The 12,419-nt window shown below is 42.3% G+C and overlaps 1 protein-coding gene across 2 annotated transcripts in view; it reads left to right on the top strand.

Moving 5' to 3' along the window:
- Window positions 1-8,675: 8,675 nt before the first annotated feature.
- Window positions 8,676-12,419, top strand: part of SOX5 (SRY-box transcription factor 5) — a 1,009,763-nt gene continuing 1,006,019 nt past the window's right edge. For both annotated transcript variants that reach the window (XM_055085506.1, XM_055085507.1), the window contains exon 1: window positions 8,676-8,815. The gene's annotated coding sequence lies outside the window, so the exon portion shown is untranslated. The remainder of the gene's footprint in view (window positions 8,816-12,419) is intronic.

Here is a 12,419-nt window from a genome sequence, read left to right as displayed (position 1 = left end):
TAACCCAAGGAAGCTAGGGCATCAGGGGAAGCATTTGAATTTGTATCAGTCAGAATGAAACAAGAGTGTGACAATGTGTGTGTTTGTACTTATTTGAGAGGAGCCGCATTTGAAGCTGCTCTTGATGGCATCAGGTACAACAGAAGAGTTTGGGGCCAGCCAGGTCCACTTGAGTTTTTCTGCGCTTATAACATGTTGATGGGACTGATGAGCCAGCAGGTAGTCAGATTGCCAGCTGCAGCGGCTTCTTGCCAGACTGTGGTGCTGGATCTAGGACACAAGGAGATCCTTAATTGTTTCCCACCCCTCTCTTACCACCACCCCAGGTCTGGGGTGTTCCCTCTCCAAGGGCCAGGATTATTGTGCTCCTTCCACAGCCATAAAATTGGTGTGTTCATCCCAATAACTATAACTTCACCTTTTTCTAATCACCTCTGACTCAGACCTAGCCCTTTTGTCTAGAAAGATATGGTGCACACGAAACAAGGCATTTTTACAAAAGTTACAGAGACCCATTATGTTCCCCACTTTGACCAAAGAGGGCCATGTAGAGGAGCTCAATGAACAATGCACTAAAACAAGTGGTCATCATCTCAGGATCTAAGACCCCATTGAATATCTCTTGGGAGAGATATTCTGGATGGTTGACCCAGAGGTAGGTTTGAATTCCCTATATCCACTTTTGTCTGGGCTACCATCCGAAGAGGGTAGCCAACCAGAATAGGCCAGGATTGCTGTCAGGGGAAGAAAGATGTCACATGTCTAGGAAACGGTCAGGGTTAGATGCTATGCATGGGGTTTGCATGGAGGATGAGGAACACTGAGCTTGGAGAATTCACTGCTTTTATAAAAACCAGTAAGTAAACTTACTCTTTGTTTTGGAAGGAGATGTTATCTCACCCCTCAAAGTTTGCTTGTTGTAAACATAACCCTGAGAAATGGCCTGGGTAAAGAGTGGTAAAGACCCTTACAGGCTCTCTTGTAGGAGTACAGGAGACCGATGGAGAAGTGTCTTCTCCCAACAGAACTATAAGAAACAATCTTCTGAAACTCATTACTGTCTTGACCCCTAGGAAGTACTTCTTAATGTTACTCAGTGTCATTGAGATGAAAACTCCCCAAGAAAATTTTCTATTTAGTCTTGAGGTCAGGAATAATTGGTCTTCTCCCGAACAATTGTAAATATGGAAATGGACCCTTTTTCCTCCTTCTTGGCTGTCGGAGCAGTTGAAGTGTAGTTTCAATATGTGGCTCCATTCTAACACTGTCTCTGGCACTAGGAGGTCTTCAATAAACAAAGTTAATGAAGGATACAGAACTGTCAGGGGAGATGTGCATTTTGTGGTGAACTCACTCCTGTTTCCATTTTATTCCTCTGCTCTTTTATCCTTTTATCTCATTTTTCTTACTTTAATTTAAAATTGTAACAAAGATCAACACATTTTATTTTTAATAAACTGGATTTCAAATCCAGGGCTTCTAATCTCGGTGCTCTATCTTGTATCTAATTCTCTTCTCTGTGAGTTGAAAAACAGCTGGTCAATATTTTTATCTTAAAATATGCCTGAAGAAAGTTATGCAATCACACATCCTGTGTCGCCTCCTCTGTCACTACCCTATTGGTTCTGTTTCCAATGGTTCAGTCAGTTTTGTCATTTTCCTCTGTAGTCCAGATACTCTCGTTTTGTACATGTAGACCCGGACCCTCTGATGTTAATTTGAAGAGTTCTTCTCATTTTTTCCCAAGCCCATTCAACATTCTCAGAGCTTTTAGTTACATATGTTACTGAATAACCATCTTAAAGCTATTTTTTTTTTCCTACAAACAATACCATACTCATTTATGTCCATTGCCCTTCATTCTGTTTTGGACGAATCATCTCACTATTTCTTTATTTTTGGGCTGAAAGATTTATGAGCCTTTATATATTGTAATTTCCTGCTATAGGAAGGCAGAAAAGAACATTGTGGGCCCTAGCTGTGTCCAGATAAACACTCAGAACTCAGAAATGGCCTACTGAAATAAAATAGTTTTTGTTGTATAAATGCTTGATCATTATGCAACAAAATTTAAAAAAATTAAAAATAGCTGAAAAATTAATAGATATATTGCACAAAGAGGTGACCGAAGTAACTAGAAGTGGTGCGTGACAAAATCTGACCTCTGGGGTAGTGATCAATTGATTACTCTGTCACCTGGAAAGCAAGAATTTTGAGCATGCAACACAGTTTAGTTTAGAGTGCAGTAACTTACCATATCCTTTAAAAAAAATCAACCTATGAATTAAATTCTAAATTTGTTTAAGTGCATAAGCATTAATGAGAAAATAGCGGGTAGAAGTCCCAGATACCTCGAGATTGAAATTTTATTTACTGTCTTCAAATAATATACTGAAATATACTGAAATTCAAATACAATTTTTAGGGATGTTTTTTAACCACCCTCCTTGTTTTATGTGCTTTTGTTGACTTTTCATTTTGTTCGTTCTTTCATTTGTCCAACATATTTCACATACTGTACGATGCATTTGGTAATGCAGTACCAAAAATCTGAGAGAAGTAATAGAAACGGCAGTAATCATGAGTTCCTACACCCAAATACCTAAAACTTACTGGAACTCAAGCTTAAAATATTATTGTCTCATTTGATAATTCGTTCTGTTACCAATCTAAATCAGCAAAATATATCAGTCATTACCCTTATCCTTATAAATCAAATCAATGTGTCTCATTGTATGTAAACCTTCATTATACTGTTGCTACAAAATTTGTAGCAATAGAGAACACAGACTACATTGTGAAAGCTACACCTGAAAGAAATCCACATATTAAAAAAACTATTTTTACATGTTTAAATCCTCCCACACTGTATACTCATTATTTAAAATTAAAGGGCAGAAGTCAAATTGAAAAACAGTAAAATTAAGAGACAAGATGTGGGAAGTACAAGTTGTTTCACTTGAATAGAACCAATCTTGTTGTCTCTGGTTTTTCTCCCAGGAAAGGAAAATTTAACAATCAGAATAATAAACACACTTCCCTAATAAAAGCAATGCAATTGTGGTTTGGGTTGTGTAAAGTATTTGGGTTTTATACATTATTTCCTCTTTTCAAAACTGTGACTGAAATTAAAAAAAAAAGTTCATTCTAAATACTTACCATTAAAATGAGAAAGTTTAAAAAATTAGAATTCACTTTTAAATGTATACGCTGCCTCACATTTCAGTCAACTTTGGTAACAAAACCAGTGTTGGCAGTTTTACCAACTGTCTTTAACCAGTTAGGTCTGGCTCCCAGTTAATATAGTACTACTGATCCTTAATTCGTAGAACCACAGGGGAATGTTTAAATAAAAGAACACTCGATTTCATAGTAGTTTTTAAATGAAAACATATGTATCTGTAATAGGGATTTAAAAGTTTTTTTCAGAAAGAACTTAATGTGTGGCATCTGTTAGGTATAGGGTGTCTTTTTTAGTTTTTCTGAAGAGGCACATTAGGCCCAGTAAAGTTAATAGTTTAGATGTCAGTATCTCAGGAGTTATCAACATTAAGAGCATCCAAGGAAGGGAGATTGTTGTCAGTTATTTTTCCTTCCTTATTGTATTTAGGGAGAGAAGGAGAGAAAGAGAAGATCTCACAATATTTTCTCAAAGCTGTTTGATTTGGAGATGCTCACTTTTAAAATTTGATATATATACTGTGTTTGGTGAGACAGGTTAAAATAGACATGGCATAAACCACTCATATACCTGGGATTCTTATCAAATATTTTAAGGTTCCTTTGAAGGCTGTCAGTGTTTGAGTTCATAATTGTTAAACATAAATCACCATTTTATAATATACTCTTGTTAACGGAGTGAGGGTTGACAAACTACCCTAACTTAAAAAAATAATAAAAATGGATAATTCGTAACCCTTATGATGACATGACATATTTGGTTTCCTGCATTCTCTAAATTTCCCTCTACCTCTCAGGTCACAGAATTTGGTATTTATTAGCATCCTTCTCGATCTTCTTTAGGATTGCTGAGCACCCTGTCTCTGCTCTTTTTAACATATACGACCAAAAACATCCAAAATGAACTTTGTACAAGTCAACTGGGGTCAAATATTGTCCACTCCTAATACGTATTTACTAGCACTCCCCCAATGCCTCCAGATATGTTGGGGGGGCCTGAGATTGCCTCAAAAATTTTTTAGAGAATCTTTAATACCTTGGACAAATGTGAATACCTCTCCCATCAATAATATTTCTAGTGCCTCAGGAGGCAATTTGAATATGGGGATGCAACAAATCTCAGTTGATATGCCTTTATCTTTCCCCCAAATTTTGAGAGTCATATCTACATAGTTGTCCCTTGGTATCCATGGGGGATTGGTTCCAGGATCTGTCTGGATACCAAAATCCCTGGATTCTCAAATCCCATAGTCCGCCCTCCCCATCTGGGGATCCACCAACTGGAGATGGAGTAGTACTGTGGTATTTACTGAAAAAAAAAATCTGCTTATATGTGGACCTGCGCAGTTCAAACCTGTGTTAATCAAGGAACAACTGTAGTATATATTTCTATGAGTACATGTATGTACACTGCATATACATCTGAGTATATATATTGAAAGGTAGCATTACGAAGTGGATAAGGTCTTAAAGCTAGAGTACTTTGGCTTGAGTCCAGGCTCCCTCACCTACCAATTGTGTAATCTTGGACAAGTTATAAAACCTCTCTGTGCTTCCGTTTCCTTACCTATAAAATGATATAATAAAATTATGTACCTCATGGGATGGTCGTGAGGGTTAAATGAGTTTATACAGGTAAAGCATTTAGAACAATGTTTGTAAAATTATACAGATTCTAAAACTTTAGCTATTGTTATTATTATTTACATCATATGCATATATACATGTAATATAAAATGCTTAGCCTACAAAATAAGACAGTTATATATATTGCTAAGTACCTTTTATATTTAATATATATGGATACTCCTTTATATGGCACATTTAGATTTTCTTGGAAATTTCACAGTTATCTGATAACCAACATGAGTGAGAATACCATCATAGCTCATGTCTGGACTGCACATAGTATAAATTTCGTATTTTAAATCTACGCATTTAATGAAATAATATTTCTCACTGAGAAACTGGCCCTGATATAGAGTGTCGGTGCTCCCAGTTGCAGTGGAAGAGCTTAAAGCTGGAGCAGTGTGGATTGGCATCCTGGCACACCCACTTAGAACCTGTATGATTTGGGGCAAGGCATTTAACCTTTCTGAGCTCTAGTTTTCTCTCTGCAAAACAGGGATGTAACATTCCTTACAAGTGTGTGGTAAGAAGTAGGGAAGGAATACATAAAAAAAGCACTTGGCCAAGAGCCGGGCACGTGGTAAATGCTTGATAAATGGAAACATTGATCTTTCTTGTGTCAGTCCCTCTTTAAATATGGGTATTTTAAAAAAATTTTAACACAAACAAACATTCCATTGGAGGTTTTTGATCAGCTATGCTGTTGCTATATAACGATCATGTGTTAGTCTTAAGGCCATGTGGTTTCAATAACCGTAAATGGTTGGAAGTTCTGCTGCCTGTAGGAGCAAAAAAGAAGGAGAGGTTGGTGTAATTCAAGTTTCACCAATATCTCACCAGGCAGCTTGCGACTGTGCCCCTCCTTCCCTCTGCCTAGCCTCTCCTGTCCTGCAAGTAGGAAGCCTGCTGGTCCCCGAAGCTGTTATGCTGAAGAAGAAGATGAAACCCTGAGAAGGCAGCACTGCTCTGCTTGGCGAGGTTAGGCCAACCAGGCACGCTTGTCACCCATTGGCTAGAGAGGTAGGGGAAAAGGACTCACTCTGTCCCTTTATTTTCACTGAGTATGGGCTGAGAGGAAGTACTTCACTGTAAACAACAACCCCCTGTTAAATGTTACTTATTTTCATATAATTGGTAGTGAGGGGCCCTTCTTTATTTATTTATTTTTTTTTTTGCAGTTGGCCTGATTTGCTTCTCGCACATTATATAAGGACCTGGGTAATAATAGCTAACTGTGAAAAGCAGCTACATATGTATTATGAGAATAAATCATTTAATGTACGCCAAGAACTCTTTAGAATAAAAATGACACTTAAATTCCAGGTACAATACAATTATCGATGCATTCTTATGAATTCTTATATTCTTATTACACAAGTGGCTCAGACTTGACGCTTGCATGATATAGTCAATGTGAGGAAAAGGAACATACAGGCAAGATGTTTCATGCACACATGCACAGAATTTTTTCACACAGTTGGTGAGGCCACATTGATCCAGCAATTTGAATATTATTATTATCCGTGGTCTCTCTCATTAAATACTTAAGAAAACATAGTAAAATTGTTTAAGGATACACATTTAGAATGCTATATCTAGAGCTACATCCAAGTTGGCAAATGATTACACTGCTTATAAATTCCGGGCAGATGATAATTTAGAGTCCCCATGAAAGCCTGGAGTTTGATTGTTCTCTTAATTACTGGGCTTTATGCTATCAAATATTTGTGGAAGAGGAAGTTTTCTTTGTGGGAGTGGATAATAACTGTGCTAACACTTTGAAATTTTTGCCTTGAGTTATTAAGATTTGCATTTCTCACTTTTGTTCTAAGGAAAGGTGTTTAGCCATTTTTAGAAAGCAGGTACCAAATAATCAATCGTCAAACACCCCAGAAAGTTTCTGCCCTAGACAAGTGCAAAAATCGCAGGTATTAGCAATCCACCTCCAGAGCAAATCTACAAAGGGTGGAAAGGGGGAGAAAGGATGTATCACTTTTCTAGGTGAATATATTGTGATGGGTATGTGTTGCGTGCTTTAAGGAACTCTATTTGCTTGCTAGCTGCCGTTTACAAACCAGCTAGAAAAAGTCTGCGAGAGATCGCAGACAGGCAAGCCCTAAACCTCCCTCCCATGCTCCTTCAGTGCCCTGCTCTTGCAGGAGCGTGAAGAATAAACAGACTGGCCATTGATCTCCGCGTGGTGTTGTTGCACTCTGGGAAACGCTGGGGGTGCCGAGGGACGTGGCTCAGGCAATGGATGCGCGCCTGAAAAAAATCGCCCAGAAGAAGAGAGAGAACATGCAAATCAGCCTCAAGCTAGAGAAGAGGAAGGGAACAGCGAGAAAAAGAAACGTGTTGCTCGTATTGTGTCTTAGTCCTCTTCTCCGCCACCTTCCTCCAGACCCGTTGCCTCCCTCAAGACACCTCCCTCCCTGTCCCTTTCTGGACACCAGATCTGGGAAGATCGCTCAGGATTCCCCCGCTCCACCCTAGTTTTGAGATATAATACGATTCCCCTCCCCCCTCCCCTCCCCCCGCCCCGGGGCAAACCGGCAGCTGTTTTAAGTCAATGAAAGTAAGATTGGTAGAGAGAAGCGCTGGAGCAGCCCGGGAGCTGTCAGTGCACACACAAATCAGCCCCACAGCTTCCGCTCGGGGCATCACCTATGGAGTTTCCTCCGACGGTGATGCAACTCCGAGGGGCTCGCTCTCGCCTTCCTGCGCCGACTCCACTGCCGCAGACGAAGGAGTCGAAGCCCAGCGCCGAGCCTTTTTAGACCCCTGAACATCATTCCCCGGTTCTTGGGCATTAGGATTCCGGGCTTCCCACACACACAAAACAAAACCAGTTCAACCGCCCGGGAGGCAGAGATGAGAGCGTCTCAAAACTTTTCTCCCCCCCCTCCCCCCTCCGCCAAGGAGTAGGTGGGTGCAAAGTGCCGGCGGCGGGGACCCGCGGGCGCAGAGCCGCTCTCGGGGAGGCACTGGTCGCTTTAAAAACCCAACCTCTCGCCGCTCCAGCCTTGGCGCTGGGCGGACGGCGGCTCGCCTCTCCCGGAAGGTTCCGCGGACACCCGCAGACCTCCACGCGCGCCCTCCGTGCCGGCTTTACCGCGTGCAAACGGGGGTGGGGGGCGCGAAGGGGCCCAGGTAATGGTTACAGGACAGCGGGTGAGGTTCCAGCGCAGGGAAGAAGTTGACAAAAGGGACTTGACCAAACATGAAGGCTTATTTACAAACGCGAGCTCCACCGAGATCTGGAGAGATTCCCCTTCTCCCTGCCTCCTTCCCCTGCTGCCGTTTCATTTTATCGCTCTTTTAAGTGGAGGGCAGATTGTTTTGTTGTGTTTTGTTTTGAAACATTCCTGCATGCTGTGGGTCATCGCCGCGTTATTTACCATCTAGTTTACCCTGCGGCAGCCGGGGAAGCAAACTCTGGGGCTCCTTCCCTTCGGATGGACAGAGAGGGCGGCCGGGCGACGAGCGGCAGGAAGGAGGTCAGGGTGGGTTTGCGGGAGCCCGGGGGCGACCTGGAGGGAGCGCGAGCCCCCGGCACCGCCCCCCGGCGCCCGCCCCCGCCCCCGCCGCACCCCCCGGGGCGGGCGCCGGGCCGCGCTGACCCGCTGCGGGGGCGCTGCCCTCGCCTCCCCCATTGTTCCGACTGTCTTTTTGCCTTTTGTTATTTGCACTCGCATTGTGTTGTTTGTCTCTGAAGCCGCCTCATGACCAGCAAAGGGATTTCACCTCGTCCTTGAGAGCTACACGGGGAGCGCGAGCGAGCGAGCGAGAGAGCGAGCGAGAGGCTGGGGGAGAGGGACGCGCGCGCGCGCACACACACACACACACACACAGACAGACACACACACAGACACACACACACACACACACACAGAGTGAAAAAGGCGAGCCACCAAACCCATCTCCAGTCTCCTCCCGGGGGCCCCCAGCCCGCCACTGTGCCACTTTGCATCCCGCGCCTGAGGAGACGCTGAGGAGAGCCGGTAAGGTGCGTGAATCGCAGCGTTTTAACTTTGTTGTCGGTCCCGACGTGGTGGTGGGCAGCCCTCCAAGGCGCCGAGCTCCCCTCTGCCGCTCGCCGTGCCCGCCGCTCCGCACTCGTTCGCGGCTCCAGCTGGAGAGCCGGCGGAGGAGGGCGGGGGCCGCCGCCGGAGTTTTCCTCAAGTACAGAGGGAGGGGGACGGGGTGGGGGCGAGGGGAGGCGGGAGGCGGCTCGAGGCTGGCAGCCGCTCGGTCCCCCTCGCGGGGCGGCCGTCCGCGGGGACCCCGGCGTGCGGGCTTGGACCCAGTTCAGGAAATGCGATAACTTTATATTTTGCTTGGGGAGCCTGCGTGCTGTTGCCGGTATTGTTTTGCAAGTGGTGGCGGTGGAGGTGGTGATGAGCCAGGAGGGCAGGAGCGCAGGGAAAATCCTAGGCTCGCCCGTGCATCTCGGCCGGCGCCAAACGGCAGCCCCTCAAAGTTGGCCGGAGGGCCTGACCCTTCCCGGGACAGAAGCGCGACCCCCGGCCCACCCCACAACCTGAGCGCTCCCCCTGTTCGTCTTTTTGTTTCGCTTTCTGCCATCCCTGTCCCCAGAAGTCCCCCCCCCTCCTCCCCCCTCCCCCCGGCGCGGAATTTCGGAAACAAGTCTCATCCTTCAGGATTCTAGGGATTTCAGACACCGGAAGCTTTAATTTTTAATTGCAACTACTTTTCCCCCCCACCCCACTCCGTGTACCAAGTGGAGACCGCTCACGTGTTGTGTCACTTTAAGCGCGGGTTTGGGAAATCTCGCCTGCACTTTTGGGCTACGGTAATAAGCCAGGAAAAGAGGTTATACGAGTTGAAATCAAATTGGATTTGGAAATGTTTGCGTTTGATAGCAGCAGTTTGTTGAGTATTGGTCTGCTGGCATCGGATGCACACGAAGCACTGTTTACATATTTTGAGTCATTTTCCTTGAACGTTACAAAGCAAATCTATTAATAAATAGATTGACCCTGGTGAATATCTAAAGACGTTGGCCTCTGACCAAATGCAGAGTGTGGTGAATGTGAATCCATTTTGATGTCTTCCTTTCTCAATTAAAGCGGGTCAAAATGAGGAATTCTTTGAATATGCAGAAAGAAGTTCTCAGTGTCAACCAAGCCAGGCACTCTGGGTGGCAGTCAACAGGACTTCTTGAGAAAAGTTTAGGGATTTGTTCTCACCCCGTTGGGAATCCTCACAATATCCAGATATTCAGAGTAGTTTGTCAAGAAAGGCATGAGCCGATTTCCCCGGAGACTGCCTTTAGGCCCAGCACAGTTCTTTAGTCAAAGGCAAGACCAAGGGAGATCTGTGGGATTTTGGGTAATAAGTGTGGGAATCTGCAAAGGGACTAGACAGAGTGATTTGTTTCCTTGCTGTTCACAAATAATGGCCCTTAGTATCCTTAAAAAACCCCTCCCCACAAACAAAACAGGCCAATGAAGTAGGCGCGTGGGAGATTTGTAGGCAATGGACATTTCAATCAGAAAAACCAGAGCAGTTTTTGATCAGGATTACAAGGAGTGAGGCTCGATTGCCAAACGTGATTAGGTTAAGGGCCAGATGGTTTTAAAGTATACGGAAATGGTTTTTAAGTTTGACTTTTATAGCATTTAGAAGGAGGACGATTTCTTAGAGTCTTCACAGAGCTGCTAAATTTTGATCTAATTTTGAAGGAATTCAGCTGTACGTGAACTGCTATTAGCTCTGATAGGGAAGGAATCTGGTTTCAAATGCAGATACATGGGACAGAGTTTCTGGGGGTGCTTCTTCCTGATTTAAATATAGCTCTGAGGCTGAAGCCTAGATAAATTCAGCCACAGTGATTTAAAATCATAAGTACTTACACTGAAAGTTCTCTTAGGCATTGTGTAAAGTTCTCCTGCAGATTATGTCATCAACTGTTTATTCCTCAGAAGTATACAAGATAAAAATCATAAGCATCACTTAAAACTGGTGCAACACAGCATCAGTTAAATCCTTAAACTGGTAGAGATTGCTTTTGTTTGACTAAAAGGTAGATCTTTCATCACATGAGTTGTTTAAAAACATTTAATTGTGGGCGTGGGAAGGGATGTGCATAATTATTTAGTTATTTGTGTTAATTATATAGTAGCATACTTGCTTGAAATTCTTTCTTTTTTGTCCTTTCTTTCCAGTGGTCTTCTAACAACCTTGTACATGAAGAAATAACAGAGTTTTTGTTTGCCTGGGGGTTTTAAAAAAATCTCTTTTTGTAGCCTTTTTGAATGGTCAATAATGAATCAATCTGATATAGACTTGCAAGAGTACTCTTAATACAGGAAAAAAGAACTTCAGCTCTTAATACGGAAACCCTATATAGTTTTCTTGTTGAGATTAAGCAGTTCTGGTTGAATGCCATACAGGATTCAAAACTCTCAAACTTATTTGGTAAATAAGCAGGCATTTGAGATCCAGTGGTTATTTCAAGTTAACTTAGTTCTTTACATGTAAATGCACATCCTGTTTAGACTGACACATGGTTTTGTAAAAGAAAAAAAAATGAATATACGCTTATAAAGATGTTATCTATGGAGAATATGGAGTAAACAGTAAATAAGAAGAGTGAAATTTATGCTCAGGTATGGCTTCTTCCTTTTTTTTTTTTTTTTTGTCCTTTTTTGAGTGTAAAGCACAAGCTGTCGGGAGAGTTTAAAATTTCATTTTCCAAAGAATTTGAATGCTTAGAGAATTTTTTTCTCTTCTAAAGCAAATGAAAACTCTGATATAATGATAAAAGAATATACTGTCTTCTTGTAAAAGCTCTATCCCTTTATTGAGTGATAGACAGTCATTGTTTTCAAGGTATGTCTAGATTATATAAAAAATGTAATATGCAGGGCAGGATAACACTTGTTTTTATTAGTCTAAAATACACTGGATTTCAAATAACTTAGAGTTCTAATGTTGAACAGTATTTAGATTTCCAGCAGGTAGCATTGGTTGGATATGATTGATTGGCGTAACCTGGATGATTCACCCAATATCTGATCACCTCTAGTGGTAGAGAATGCTATAATTAGAGTTTTGAGAGTAACCTGGAAAACGTATTGTCTAGGCCTGAAGTCAGTGCATTCCCTCACATACTCGTCACAATTTTTAGCCTGAGAAATGTAGATTTATTTTAAAGGCAAAGAAAGTGCTTGGCTGTTTCAAATAAACTGTCCCCTGAGCTTAGAGTTGTAGATAGTTAATAAAATAAAAGTCCAATTTTGTTCCAAACATTGTTTTAAAACACCCATTTGTAAATTGTCTACATTTGGTTTTCATATGTTAATGATTTGGGATCTGAAGCTTCTTTCAGAAAGGCATTTTGGTTTATCTTAAAAAACACCATGCAAAACTGTCTAAACAACTCTGTAAATAAACTGTTCCAAATGCCTCAATTTGATGAATGAATTAAAGAATTATAGTTCTTAATCCAATTATGATCAGTCTTGTTATTCCATTCCCCATTTGAGGGTGCTTAGGGAGTGGGGATGGCAAATGATTCTCAAATGTGAGTGGAATCTTTGTTGTTTATTTTCCGTGTGTGATATAACTTAAATAATCACTCATAC

The sequence above is a fragment of the Physeter macrocephalus genome, chromosome 6, assembly GCF_002837175.3.
Source record: "Physeter macrocephalus isolate SW-GA chromosome 6, ASM283717v5, whole genome shotgun sequence".
NCBI lineage: Eukaryota > Metazoa > Chordata > Mammalia > Artiodactyla > Physeteridae > Physeter > Physeter macrocephalus.
This window is presented reverse-complemented; position numbering and strand designations above follow the sequence as displayed.